Genomic DNA, 13,138 nt, shown 5'->3' with positions numbered 1-13,138 from the left:
CATTTTCCCCCGATTATCCCTCCCTAGGAAGTGTTCATGGCACTTCATTATATGTATTCTAATTTTCTTTTGCCTTGGATGTTTTGTTCTAATTAATGTTTAACATGGGTCCAGAGGTTCTTGAAAAGAAGTTAAGAAATTTTCTTGTTTAATGAAATTTCTGTACGCCAATCCCCTTCTTTGTTTGGAAGCAAGTCCTCAGTCCTTTTGCTTTTACTGATCTATGGTATATACAGATATATCTCTATATCTCTCTTTCTCTGTATCTGTCAATATACTAGTATATGCAAAATATATAATATATCATTTGATCATATTTACCATAAATTTCATCTTCGTATGCCTTTCCTTCTGGTTCATTGTTGACATTGTTCTCTGTGTTACAAAGGCTTCTTTTTCCAGATTTACTATTGATATCATCGTGCTCTCTTTCCTCTGGTTCCCTATCAATGCTAATAGTTTGTAAACAAGAAACTGTTTCTTCTAGCTTACTATTAACACATGTTTCTGTGTCACCACTGGTTATATTCCCAGGTTTACTATTAACGCCAGCCTCTGCGACATCATGGATTTTTTCCTCTGATTTATTTTTAACGACATCCTCTGAGAGATCATTGGTTTTTTCCTCTTGTTTACTACTAATATCAGCTTCTATGGCATTATAAACTTTCTTTGGTACACTGGTCTTTGTGCAAACTTGCTTTCCCTCCTCTAGCTTGCCTGTTTCTGGTATCCTATCTCCTTCTGAAAAAAAATGAAATCTTCTCACATTTCATTTAAAAGTTGAGAAACTGTTTCGCTTTTAAATTGATTATCTAATAATATACTTTGGTAAAACTTAATTTATTCCGTGTAAATATGTTCTGGTTTTTTACTGTGTAGATATCTAATTTAATCAATTCACAACACATACGAGGGGTGATCAAAAAGTTCGCAAACTAGTTGAATAACTTCCATGAAAGAAACAACATTTGGTTTCAGTGTCGAAAATATTTTAAATTAGTCCTCTCCAATTATGCACTAAACACGTGATATAGACGGTAACGTTACCCTCTTTGTAGCTGTAGGTCACAAAAGCTGAATGATTTTTCTGAATTTTACTTTTCTTGGTCAATTCTCGACAACAGACAATATTATCCTTTCCAATTATAAGTATGGCAACCATCAAAGCCCAAATGTTCTGTCTTTGAAGAGACATTTATTCAAAGGGGATGGAAAATGGTGCCTCCTTTTTATCATATATAATATGTGTAAAATTTAAATTAAAAAATATATTAGGTTTTTAATAATTATACTATTGTTGAAGTATTCAATTGTTTTTTAAAAGTGTAAATTTGAGGTTTTTGTTAGCAAATTGTTTAATTAAAAACACATCCTCTTTCTGACTTGCTTTCACTTGGCAACATAAGTATCATTTTTAACCATCTGCCTCCCTTTACTAAAACGATCAACGCAATCATTAATTGATTTTATAGGAAGTCATTTGTCTTAATAAACTGTGTACAAATTATTATACTGTGTTTCAAAGGGATTTCTAAGATATAGGCTACCATAAATTTTACATATTTTGACGTCACAAACAAGGATCAAAACTTTATAAAGCATGTGCTATCTATAAAACTTGTGTATGGCTATGTGAGTACCATTTTTTTTCTAAACTGAATGGTGTTTTTTAGGTGTAGAGATAGATTGCGAACTTTTTGATCACCCCTTGTACACAGAATAATGTTTGAATTATTATACTTTGAATTTTTTGTACACTAACTATACACTACTGTATCATTTTAAATTTTATGCACAGCTATGATATGTGATACTTTTCTTTACCTCCACCTCCATTAGTTTTAGTTGGTAGCAATGGAGAACTACATGAAAATTCATGAACGCCATCAGTGTATTTCTCATTTATGTCACATTCAGAGTCACTTTCCCTTTTTCCTGCAAAAAAGTTTGTCTTTACAATAATAGTACAATCATCTTATTGAAAAGCCACATCGTTCTAGAAAAATTTTACGCTTAATTTATTAAAACATGTGTGAAGTGTAAATTTGCTTTTATTATAATGTCATTCTATGGCTATGCAATACGGTCAGGAGAGTATCAACGTACGCAAAGTAAATTTGGTTTTGAAATCCACCGTTTTAGTTATAAAACACAAAAAGAGGTTGTCCAAAAATTATATTATAAACTTTTTCAAATCTCATCTTTATTTTGTTCTGCAAAAAAATTAAAATAAGATACCTTTATTAAAAATACCGTCTACATTACATTTTAGAGTATGGCCTATCAGTAGCATTTCGTGAATGAGTCGCTAAAAATGAAAGAGACACTTAATATAATAAATATATTCGTTTTTTTTTACAATAAACAAAAATAAAAATTTAATGAATCGAAAATTTCAAATTAATGCAAACAATTTGTACCTGGCTCACTAAGGGGAACGTAACGTTCACGATTTTCGAAAAGGTGTGGAGTGGGTACAAGGTACATACTGGGGTTACGTTGGAGAGACATCCATTTGATTTGATCAATAAATCAAATAATGAACCTCTTTGAACTTGTTGAATATTGTACATCGAAGTTGGCTAATATACAATTTTGGACTCTTTTGGTGTTGAATATGGTTTGTTATTCACCAGCTTCCGCCTCGGTAAATATGGATATTTTTCTGGTGAATAACAAACCATATTCAACACCAAAAGAGTCCATAATTGTTTTATTATATAGTCGGGATTTGTATAGATAAGACATAGAAGGCTGTATGACGACACCATTTTCATTTTCGATCTTCCATTGTTGAAAATAAAAAAAATCTCAAGTTTACTGTTTGTAACCTCCGTGTTTTCCTTACCGAGTTTGGCTATGTGTAACACGTCCAGATGTTAAAAAATAATCCTGAAAAAGGTTTGAATAATCCTTTTCCTGCTCAGATACGTAGGTTGCTGCGGCCGTTGCAACCATTGTTTACAACGTTGTTTGATATTTTGATTGTGACTACACAATGCCGTTGCACACGAATTGACCCTCCGGTGAATACGGCCTAAAATCCGGTGAATATGTAGTGTTATGAACTGTTTGAGTTTGTATAGATTATATAGGGACTATAAATAGACTATATAATAAATTATCTTATTGACCCCCAAAAGCAACGGTTATTAATAAAAAAAAATGTTATTTCTTCATTACATTGTTAAATTCAAATAAAGCAATGCATACTTGAATTTGGCTCTTTAGTCTTATTTTTCTGCCTTTGTATTCTTCTCCACAGAAAAACACCTAGGACCAGGAGAACGATGAGGACAATCACTCCAGCACACAGTCCTCCTACTTTTGCACCAATATCGGCAGAGTCGTGCTCCTGGATTGTGGTTGTTTGATTATTTATTGTTGTTGTGTTATAAACACCAAGGTCTAAGTTTTGTGTTCTGTTTGAAACAAAAGATATTGGATCCCATGATGCTAACCTCATAGATACATATATAAATGCACTATTGCTGTATGCATTAATTTCCCTTACTTACGTTATTGAACAGGAAGGATCGGCAAGATAGCAGTGATCCTGTATGTTGATTTGTTGACACGCAGGATCTAAATAAGTAAAATATGAAGATTTAATATGTTTATACTGGGTAAATGTTATGTTGTTACCTAACTCAAATACAAATACAAGTTAAGTTATTACTGCTCTTACAATTGTAATTTTCATTGCTCCTGTAAGCATCATCTGGACAGCCTTCTATAAACCCTGAGCAGTCACGTGAAAACAGATTTCCCTCAGTTGTCTCCAAGCAATATCCTAAATACATATGACAGACTTTGTCAAAGATGGTAAGACTGTTTTGTGTGCGAAAATAAAATATAGACGTTATTTGTTTCCTTGGGTTATGATCTTTTGATGTATGAGAATTGTAAGTCGATTAATTTTTTTTACTCTTGAATTAATTACATAATAATAATTTTATAATATCATTACCCTTCAATTAATAAAAACTTTTTGTTGCTCACCTCTTTGAATTATTCCCATAATTCCATTATGACAGAATTCTACCAGATCAGTTTTCTCAATGTTAGGGAGACATATATACTGATTATTTCCATACTTGTCACGACCACAACCCAGTCTTGTAGATGCCTCTGTAGCTGCTGTGAGGTTTTTAGGACAAAAGTCGACAAAGCTTTCCATAGTTGCTCAGGAAATGAAGTCGATATGAAACCTAATTGTATAATTAAATATTATTGTAAAATATGCAAAAGTAGCATGAAATGAAAATTTAATTGATTTAAAGTGATAAAAAAGTGATAAAAAAAATTTAGATGATAAGTTAGGATTCCTTGTTTAAACAAAACCTTCTGGCCCAATGTCTCAAAACAGGAAACAAATAAACAAAATTTAAAAATTTCATTCATGTACATGTACATAAAAGATTAGTAAAAGCTATTTAAAAAGCGCTATTTCATATATAATTTATTCCCTTTGTTTTTAAAATGTTCTAAAGGAACTCAATGTATAATTAGGGGATATTGAACAATTTTGAATTTGAAACAGTTAAACATGAATCCATTTGCTAGATTAAGATGAAAATGAATCTAATTCGTGTGACGGCTAACGTCATGAAGCCGGTCAGTTGGCTCTGTAATCTTTTTTTAAAGAGTTAAAAAAAAAATTTAAAAAATAACTTTGTCAACATATCTTGTATACTGCTTCATTTTATTTAATATTTTCATTAAAAGAGAGGTTGTGTATATTTTCACAAGACCTTTCTAGATAGAATATTTCTGTTTTACATCACCCTCAAAATGATATCGTGATTAACTAAAGGACAATTAATTAATTACGTACAAAATATGATCGGCATACATGTACATTGAATACCTTTATCATTTGAGTTCCATATTAAATTTTGTATTTTAAATCATTTGTACTGAAATTAAATGATTGAATGAAACGTGGAGATAAGGAATAGTTAGCCAACATGTATACATCTTGAAAACTGTCATTTCTGGACTACAGCTTAACAGAACATATTTAAACAGACGTACGGAAGCGTTGGGTTTGAATCAAGCACATGCATGCACGAAAACAAAATTTAAAATATATTAACTTTTCTTATAAATATCGGTTAAAATTAAAATATTTCTCATAACTTTTTATGTGTTTGAAAACTTTAATCATTATTTTCTGAAACGTCAATGCTTATTCTAAGTATAACACCGATATATGTGTGTCGTCTAAAAACGTCCTTTATTTGATATGGAGAATTACATAAATTGAAAAAATGTATAGGATGAGTTCCACAAGAACGATCTCAAAATTGATTTTTTTTTTACTTTTAAAAACATATTTTTCACTGATATCACCATATATATTGTAAATGCATTATAGTTTAAATTCTTATGTAGAATTTCTTTTTAAAATTCTTTTTAAAAAATCATTACATCTTAGTGATATAGACTTTGTTCAGTACAATATCCAAAGAAGTATTAGTGTTTGATGCCTCAAGTTAGTATCTTGAGTATCAATAATTTAACCGACTTTTTGTGCATTGTTAAAAGATAGCTTTTAATTGTTATTTAACTGCAGTAAAAATTAAAACCATATAATATAAAAAATCAAAAAGGTTTTGGCAAAATCAAGTGGTAACAATTTTTACAATATCTATAGTCCAACACTTCATATTAAAACAAATATAAGATTTTTATTTGCCATTATCCCCTGAATTGTTCCCTGTTTAAGTAGAAAAGAAAGATAGCTAGTTAAGGTTTCGTCAAAGGTTAACATGTATAAAAAATCATTTTTTACAAAAGCTCCAAAACTATGTGTTGAATAAAGTCAAAACGTTTACAGTTTATAGATATATCACTGAATAATAGATAGAAAGTATCACGTGATAACAAATATTTAAAAAAAATATATTTTGGAGAAAAATTGTATCAGAAAATGCACATATTTCAAAAAAATGCACCTGCTTAATTCTGTCTTTTTGTGAAAACCATCATTGCAGAAATAATATATGTTTATCATTGAAGGGTAAGTTGGACGTGAATGTTCTCTGAGATGCTGTTATTTAAATCATGACATGTATAAAGACAAGACTCCTATAGAATCCGCCATTTGCAATGTACTTTCACTTTTAAGTCTTAACATTTGGAAAAAATAAACAGGGAAAACAATTTTCAAGAGACTATCCAAGTCCAACTTGCCCTTCATTGATAAACATATTACATTTGTTTATGCAATGATTGTTTTCTGTAAGTGAGTGAGTGACTAAGAGCACGGAATTAATTAGATGTATTTTTTTGAAGATATATGCATTTTTTAGAAGATTTTTTTTTTCAATTAATATTTTTTCCAAGTATTCTTTTCATCAAGTGATACTTTCTATCTGATAATAAATGAAAAATTTGATAAACTGTAAAAGTTTTAATTTAACTTTATACCTCATATAGTTTTGGGGCTATTGTAAAAATAAATCTTTTAACATGTTGACTTTTGACGAAACCTTAAAAATTATTTATCTAGAAAGTAGAATATATAGTATATTTTCTCTCAAGGGAGCAAAAATTATTCTATCCGTCAATTATTTCATCTTGTTTTATTTATACAGCAGATACTCCAACGAATTTGTTGTACTCCTGAATAAGAGCATGTCAGTCTTTAAAGCAGAATCTTAAAGCAAAAAGTACTCAGAACGTCTTGCTGTCTCAATAAAGTCAAAATGTAATTAATTTAATATGATGACAATTAAATGTTTTTTTTTTACCTTCATAAAACAAAAATAGAAGATAAAAATACATAAGAATTGATGAAATTAAATAAGAAAAGGATTTTGAAGATGAATGTAATAATGTCATTAATTAAAAACTAGACATATTTAATTATTAAAGAATATTATTGCATGAACATGTCTTGTTATCAAATATATCTTAAATATTTAAAATGTATTGTACTCCTGACCATACATAGGCGTTGGAACCGTTGGGGAGGGGGGGGGGGGTAATCCCCTCCCACACTTTTTGCAAATATATACATAGTATAGGCATAGAAAAATGGAGTTTAACTTCTTGTTAATTCGTCCCCCCCCCCTTCCACTTTCAATTAGCCCCCCCCCCTTTCAATTATGCATGGGACTTTAGGTCTGAAGCACAATCAGATCCTTGATAAAATGTTCTTTAATTGTGTTTATTTCCAAAATAAAATTCAGTAGGTCTGAAACACAATCAGATCCTTGATAAAATGTTCTTTAATTGTGTTTACTTCCAAAATAAAATTCAGAGGATCTAACACTGATAAAGATTTTCCAAGCTGAGGAGAAAACTTCACATGTTGAAATTGGATTTATTTATTTGTTATGTACTTAACTCCCATTAGTATATGATGTTTTTGCTTATGAATCAACAATATTGAAACAATAATTCAGGTCATTCAGATCAGAAAATTGAAAACGTACATCTACGTCACAAATCATTGTATTGTCAGTCTGTGTCCAGTGATTTGTGCAGAAAAAACACCCAGTAAATAGTAAATATATACAATTGTACAGAAATTTATGATTAATTTGACCTTATCAAGAATGTCCTTGTTATTGAAGTTTCTGTATGTTCTTGTTACTTTAACGTATATACATGTATTTAACTGATATTATTTTTTATTTAAAATCGTAAATAAAACAGCAATGCTACTTTGTCCATATATTTATTTTTTGTGAGATAAACACAAGTTATATTTAGTTCGCTATCAAATTTTCCCCATATCATGATTAGACATTATATTCATTTCTGAAAACGTAAGCAACGCTTCATTTACTTCAAACTATTTTTGATTTGAATTTAATGCTATTCTACGTGTTCTAGTTAATGAAAATCAAAACAAAAAATTGATATTTGGAGCAGAGGGGATACTTCACCTTAAAACGAAAATAGATTTTTTTAAATAAATGAAAAATGTCTTTCTTTCAGATAAATAATTCAGATCCGTGTAATATTTTACCTCTTGTAATATTTTCTCTACATCTCTGAAATCAGGTCCTTTAGTTAACCGTCATCTGAGAGATAATTAATGCTTCCTATATATTTCTATGGCGTCCCTCTAAGACCTTCACCTTTTCTTTAAATACCCAGGTATCTGTATATAGTGCACACGTATTTAAATGGTTTTTAAATTCTTTTTATCATGAGGATCCAAAAATAGAAGATCCGATAAACTGTGCTTTTATTCTCATTTGCTGAATATACAGTATATATATATATATAACAGTATGTCAGGGTTAAAGATATTTTTCCTAGATAAGTACCTGTAAATAGTTCAATACTATAGGTTTATAATATGTTACTTAATGGAAGCTGAGTCAGAGACATTTTTGTGAACATTTACAATGAATTATTGTTTAGTTATTAATCTTCCCATTTTGAAGTAAAGAGTATGATTGTTAACAATGGAATTAAGCTGTAAACAATAGGCCCATGGGCCACATTGCTCATCTGAGCACACTGGCTAGGACATAAAGCAGAGATCGCTTAAGAATTGAGAAGTTTACATGGGGGTCTGGAATTTTAAACTACCAACTACCTCATGATAGATTCAATAAATTAAATATATTCATTTGCAGGATTCAATTAACAGGCAACCAGTTAACAAGTTCTCAAATCAAATTAACTAATTCTGACTGGAAAGTTTTTTTTTTAAAATGGATTCTGCATATAGGGAATTCGATGAATTGACGAAGCATTTTAGGACCAATCACACTCGAATATCTCTTGTTTTTGGAAAATCTGTACCCATGTTCACAGACATGCAAACACACTTTACCCACTGTCAACCTACTCAATAAGGACTTGTTTATGCAATTGTAATATATGTTCAAAGCGAGTAAGAAATAATTAAGTCACTGGGTGTACACTATAAGGTCCATGGACTCACGCCCCAGGAGATAATATATAGATATGATACATGCAGTAAGGATTTCACATTTTGGTACAGAAATAATAATTGCATGCACTTAGATGGACAACTTTCACCAACAGAAAAATTATTTTATTGAGTGAGTGAGTGAGTGAGTAAGTGAGTGAGTGAGTGAGTGAGTGACTAAGAGCACGGAATTAATTAGATGTATTTTTTTCTGAAAATATATGCATTTTTAAGAAGAATTTTTTCAATTAATATTTTTTTCCAAGTATTCTTTTTATCAAGTGATAAGGAGTTCTGTGTACGAGTGTGGTCTGTGTGTCAGGGTGTTCTCTAAGAAAAGTTACTTGCTGACACACAGGAAGGTACACGAGAGGCCTGACACTCAAAAATGTCAAGTCTGCAACGGAGTGTTTGGTAGTCTGGGTGCCCTGAACCGCCACAAGCGTAATGTACATCAGATGTACATCAAATTATAAGCAGATGGAATTGAAGTGATTGAAGTCTTGCAAAGGTGTAAAAATCCGATATGTGCATACAATTATGTGAAAAAACGATTCTCAAAGGAAAACAAAATGTATATGAAAAGTAATTTTATTCGTAGATGTACAAAAACTTGTTCTGTGTCTTAACATGCTTAAAGTAATACATTTTTTAAATTTGATTTTTTTTATTTTAACTTTGCTTTTCTTAAATCAATTTTACAATCTTGCAGATTCCTGTAGATGCTAAATGAGTACAAACTCTGTATATTATTTATCTAGGTTACCAAATGTTAACATATTGTTCTTTGTTCTTATGTAAAATTATATCAAGTTTCACTTCTTTTGTTGGGAGTATATCCTTGTATCTTTATAATACAATGTACATGACTGGAACCATTGAAAGCTTTTGTCCGAACTCTTAAAATTTATGGAAAGGTCAAGTTAGTTAGAGAAAATTTCGGTACACATTTCAAAATTGAATGAAATTTGAGGTTCACATTTAAAGTTGTTGTCCTCCATTTTCTAATTAGGGTCTGTCTGTATTTCTGTCTGTAATACTTTCCAAGAAGCTTTTGAAATAAAATGCTCTTTGCTGAAGGAAGTCCCCTATTCATTTTGAGGTACCGAGGTCAAGGTCATTAGAACAATTCCCAGGTAAGCTTGGACTTTTAGTAAGGCATGGCATTTTGATGCTACATAATTAGCATCTGAGATTTACACAGTTTTCCCTCACTGTTGTTATATACGTAGGAAAAAAATTCATGCTAATGTCAACTGTTGTGTTAAAAGCCAATTACAAGTTCTCGCACGGCTCAGAAGTGGGGCTTAAGTCGTCTCATCTTTGTCAACAACATTTTAAAGTTTCTGATGTGATATATTTTTTAACCAATGAAAATCTGATCACTATTTGAGAGAAGAAATTTAACGTTGCGCCAAGAATGACTATCTTTCGACTTACTGAAAGTCCAAGCTTACTTGAGAATTGTACTAATTCAAACATTCTGTGTGTGTATGTGTAAAACTTTTATTTCTGGGTGATACATGTATCTCAGGCAGCTTGTTAGTTTTTGCAATATTTAATTTAACCATAACCCCCTATTGCCCTGCTCCACCTCCTTAAAGTTTACACCCTCGCCCCCCCCCCCCTTTTCAACTCCTGACTTGTTCTTTTTTCCTGTGGCGGGGGAAACGGATTCTCTGAATAAGCTTGTTACTACAGTGTACATGTAGAGCAAAAGAGAGTACAGGGCATCATGTTTAGCATAGGTTATGGATTAATAGTTTGACTTCAACCTATTTCTAGATCAAAGGTTAAAGTATCATTATAGCTTTACTTTCAGTTGATAGAAATGGATTGTTTTAAGTACAATGTCTGAAATCACAGATTGCTGTAAATTGATATGATAAATAAATTTAATTCAGAATTGTGTTTTTATTATAATTTGACCAAATGTTGCTAGCTTAATAGTAAATATATGGCAATGAAGTGGACTACATATAATTATTTTTAGGTCACCTGAGTAAACTCAGGTGACCTATTGCTATCTGTTTTTGTCCATTATTTGTTGCACGCTAACATTTAAACATTTTCAGCTTCTCTGAAACCACTGAACCATATTTCAACCAATTTTGGCATTTGGCATCTGTGGGTGAAGGGGAACAAAAATTGTGAATTTCATTTCCCCTGTCCCCACTGGGGCCTGGGCAAAAACCACTAAAATTAGTGCATTCTTTAAAAATCTTCATTTTTACTCCTGGACATTAAGCAGTCAAACTGTTTGTATGATTGTAATCAGCATTGAGTCGTCTACCAAAATTGTGAAATTCATGGCCCCAGGATCAGGGGCTCTAGTGCTAGGGAGGGGCTCTATTGATTATATAGTGAAATGCATTAATTCTTTGAATATCTTCTTCTCCACTCCTGTATATTAAATTAACTAAATAAGTTCATAGTTATGATGAGCAAGAGTGCCTCTATCAAAATTGTGAATTTTATGGACCCAGGGTCAGGGATTCTGGTGTTAGGACGGAGGTCTTTTGATTACACATGTAAATAGTGAAAATGCATTAAATGCTTCTCTGCTCCTGGGCATTAAATAAATAACTAAGTACATGTACATAGTTATGATGAGCAAGAATGCTTCTACCAAAACTGTGAATTTTATGGACCCAGGGTCAGTGGTTCAAGTGTTAAGGCGGGGCTCTATTGATTATATGGTGAAAATGCATTTATTCTTTGAAAAGCTTCTTGGTATTAAATAAACCAATTATGGACATAGTTATGATGAGCAAGAAAGCTTTTACCAAAATTGTGAATTTTATGGCCCAAGGGTCAGGGTCTATGAAGTTAGGGTGCCTCTATAATGATTATATTGTGAAAATACACAACATCTTTAAAAATCTTTTTCTCTACTCCTGGGTAATAAGCAGATGGACTATTTGCTAGCGCTCTCGAGCGCATTCCTTCAATATGCATGCTCGCCCACCATGGCCGTGCATTCTGGGAAAATAAGTCTCACTCAACCAGACGCTCGGCTGTCTCCGTAAACTCCGACAAGCATCCTCTGGGTGGTCGGAGATTTACGCAGACAGCCGAGAGTTTGGTTCAACGAGACTAGGGAAAACTGTGAAAACTACGATAGACCGTACGATTACAATTTAGTTGTATCATGTTGTAGCATGAAATAACTGTTTATTTATTGTGTAGCTTTCACTTTAAAGATAACTTCATATTTATAATATTTCAAATTCTGGATTTTTTTGCTTACGGCAATGCCCAAGTCATCATCTGATTGTTTTAAGCAATGACAAGGTGTTTTTTTTCACATCTAAGCACGACCAAAGATAGATTTTAATTTCCGATTGGTCAATTCAGCCAATCTTAAAATTCCAGAAACAGACACAAGAATTTACACTAAAAATAACGAATAAATCCACTATTTGTTTTTAAAAAAATTGGATGTGTATGGCTTTTAACCTCACATATCTTGACAAAGATGACCCAAAGGACCAAGCTACTTCACATGCCTTCCAATTACTCTGATCTCTTTACACAACATGCACTTTGAGTTATTTTCTATATTCCTTTCAACTCCCATGTATTTTTTTCTTATTAAATTGCTAAGAAACTCTCTTCTTTAAATTAGCTCATACATGCAATGTCTCAATTGGCATCTTCTTCATATTATATAGACCCCCTTACGTCTCCAGTAAAGGTCACCCACCCCCTTGCAATTGTTTCTTTACCTATGTGTCTACTAAATACGCTTCACAAAATAATAATAACTTTATCACTCTCCAGCCTCGATAAAAATTAAAGAATTCGGCAAAATTAATCACTTGATCACGGATCTTTCTTTCTGTGTTTAAAAATTGCTTCGGCGTTAGCTCACCTTTTTTTTTAAAAGATAAAATTGTACTTATTATAGCATGGCTTGTGCAGCAAATTTAATAAAAAAAAAGACTTCAACTTGACAAATATAAAGAGATAATAGACATCATTGTCATGTCAAGAGTTTTCTCTCTTGTTTGAATATCCATGTACCTTAAAGCTGATATGAACTCTTAAAACGACACCAGTTTTTATCTTTGAACGACTTACTACATTCCTGTACGCCCTTGTCTGCCATTTTTCTTCGATTCCGCCATATTTAATCAAAGCTTTTGGCAACCTGTACCTGCTATATATAGCCTTGTAGAATTGTTTCACTTGAGTGATTTTCTAGCCCGGCTGTTGACATGTACACATCTC

General features: G+C 31.7%; 1 long non-coding RNA gene across 1 annotated transcript; it reads right to left on the bottom strand.

Moving 5' to 3' along the window:
• Window positions 1-3,235: 3,235 nt before the first annotated feature.
• LOC134253500 (uncharacterized) lies at window positions 3,236-3,783 on the bottom strand. Its single transcript, XR_009989137.1, has 3 exons — window positions 3,692-3,783; window positions 3,522-3,588; window positions 3,236-3,425 (listed from the first exon to the last, which is right to left on the bottom strand). It is a non-coding gene; the product is annotated as an uncharacterized LOC134253500 (long non-coding RNA).
• Window positions 3,784-13,138: the final 9,355 nt, after the last annotated feature.

Source organism: Saccostrea cucullata, unplaced genomic scaffold (assembly GCF_032062105.1).
Source record: "Saccostrea cucullata isolate Sc308-1 unplaced genomic scaffold, CSIRO_AGI_Scuc_v1 ctg1472, whole genome shotgun sequence".
In the NCBI taxonomy this organism is placed as follows: domain Eukaryota; kingdom Metazoa; phylum Mollusca; class Bivalvia; order Ostreida; family Ostreidae; genus Saccostrea; species Saccostrea cuccullata.
This window is presented reverse-complemented; position numbering and strand designations above follow the sequence as displayed.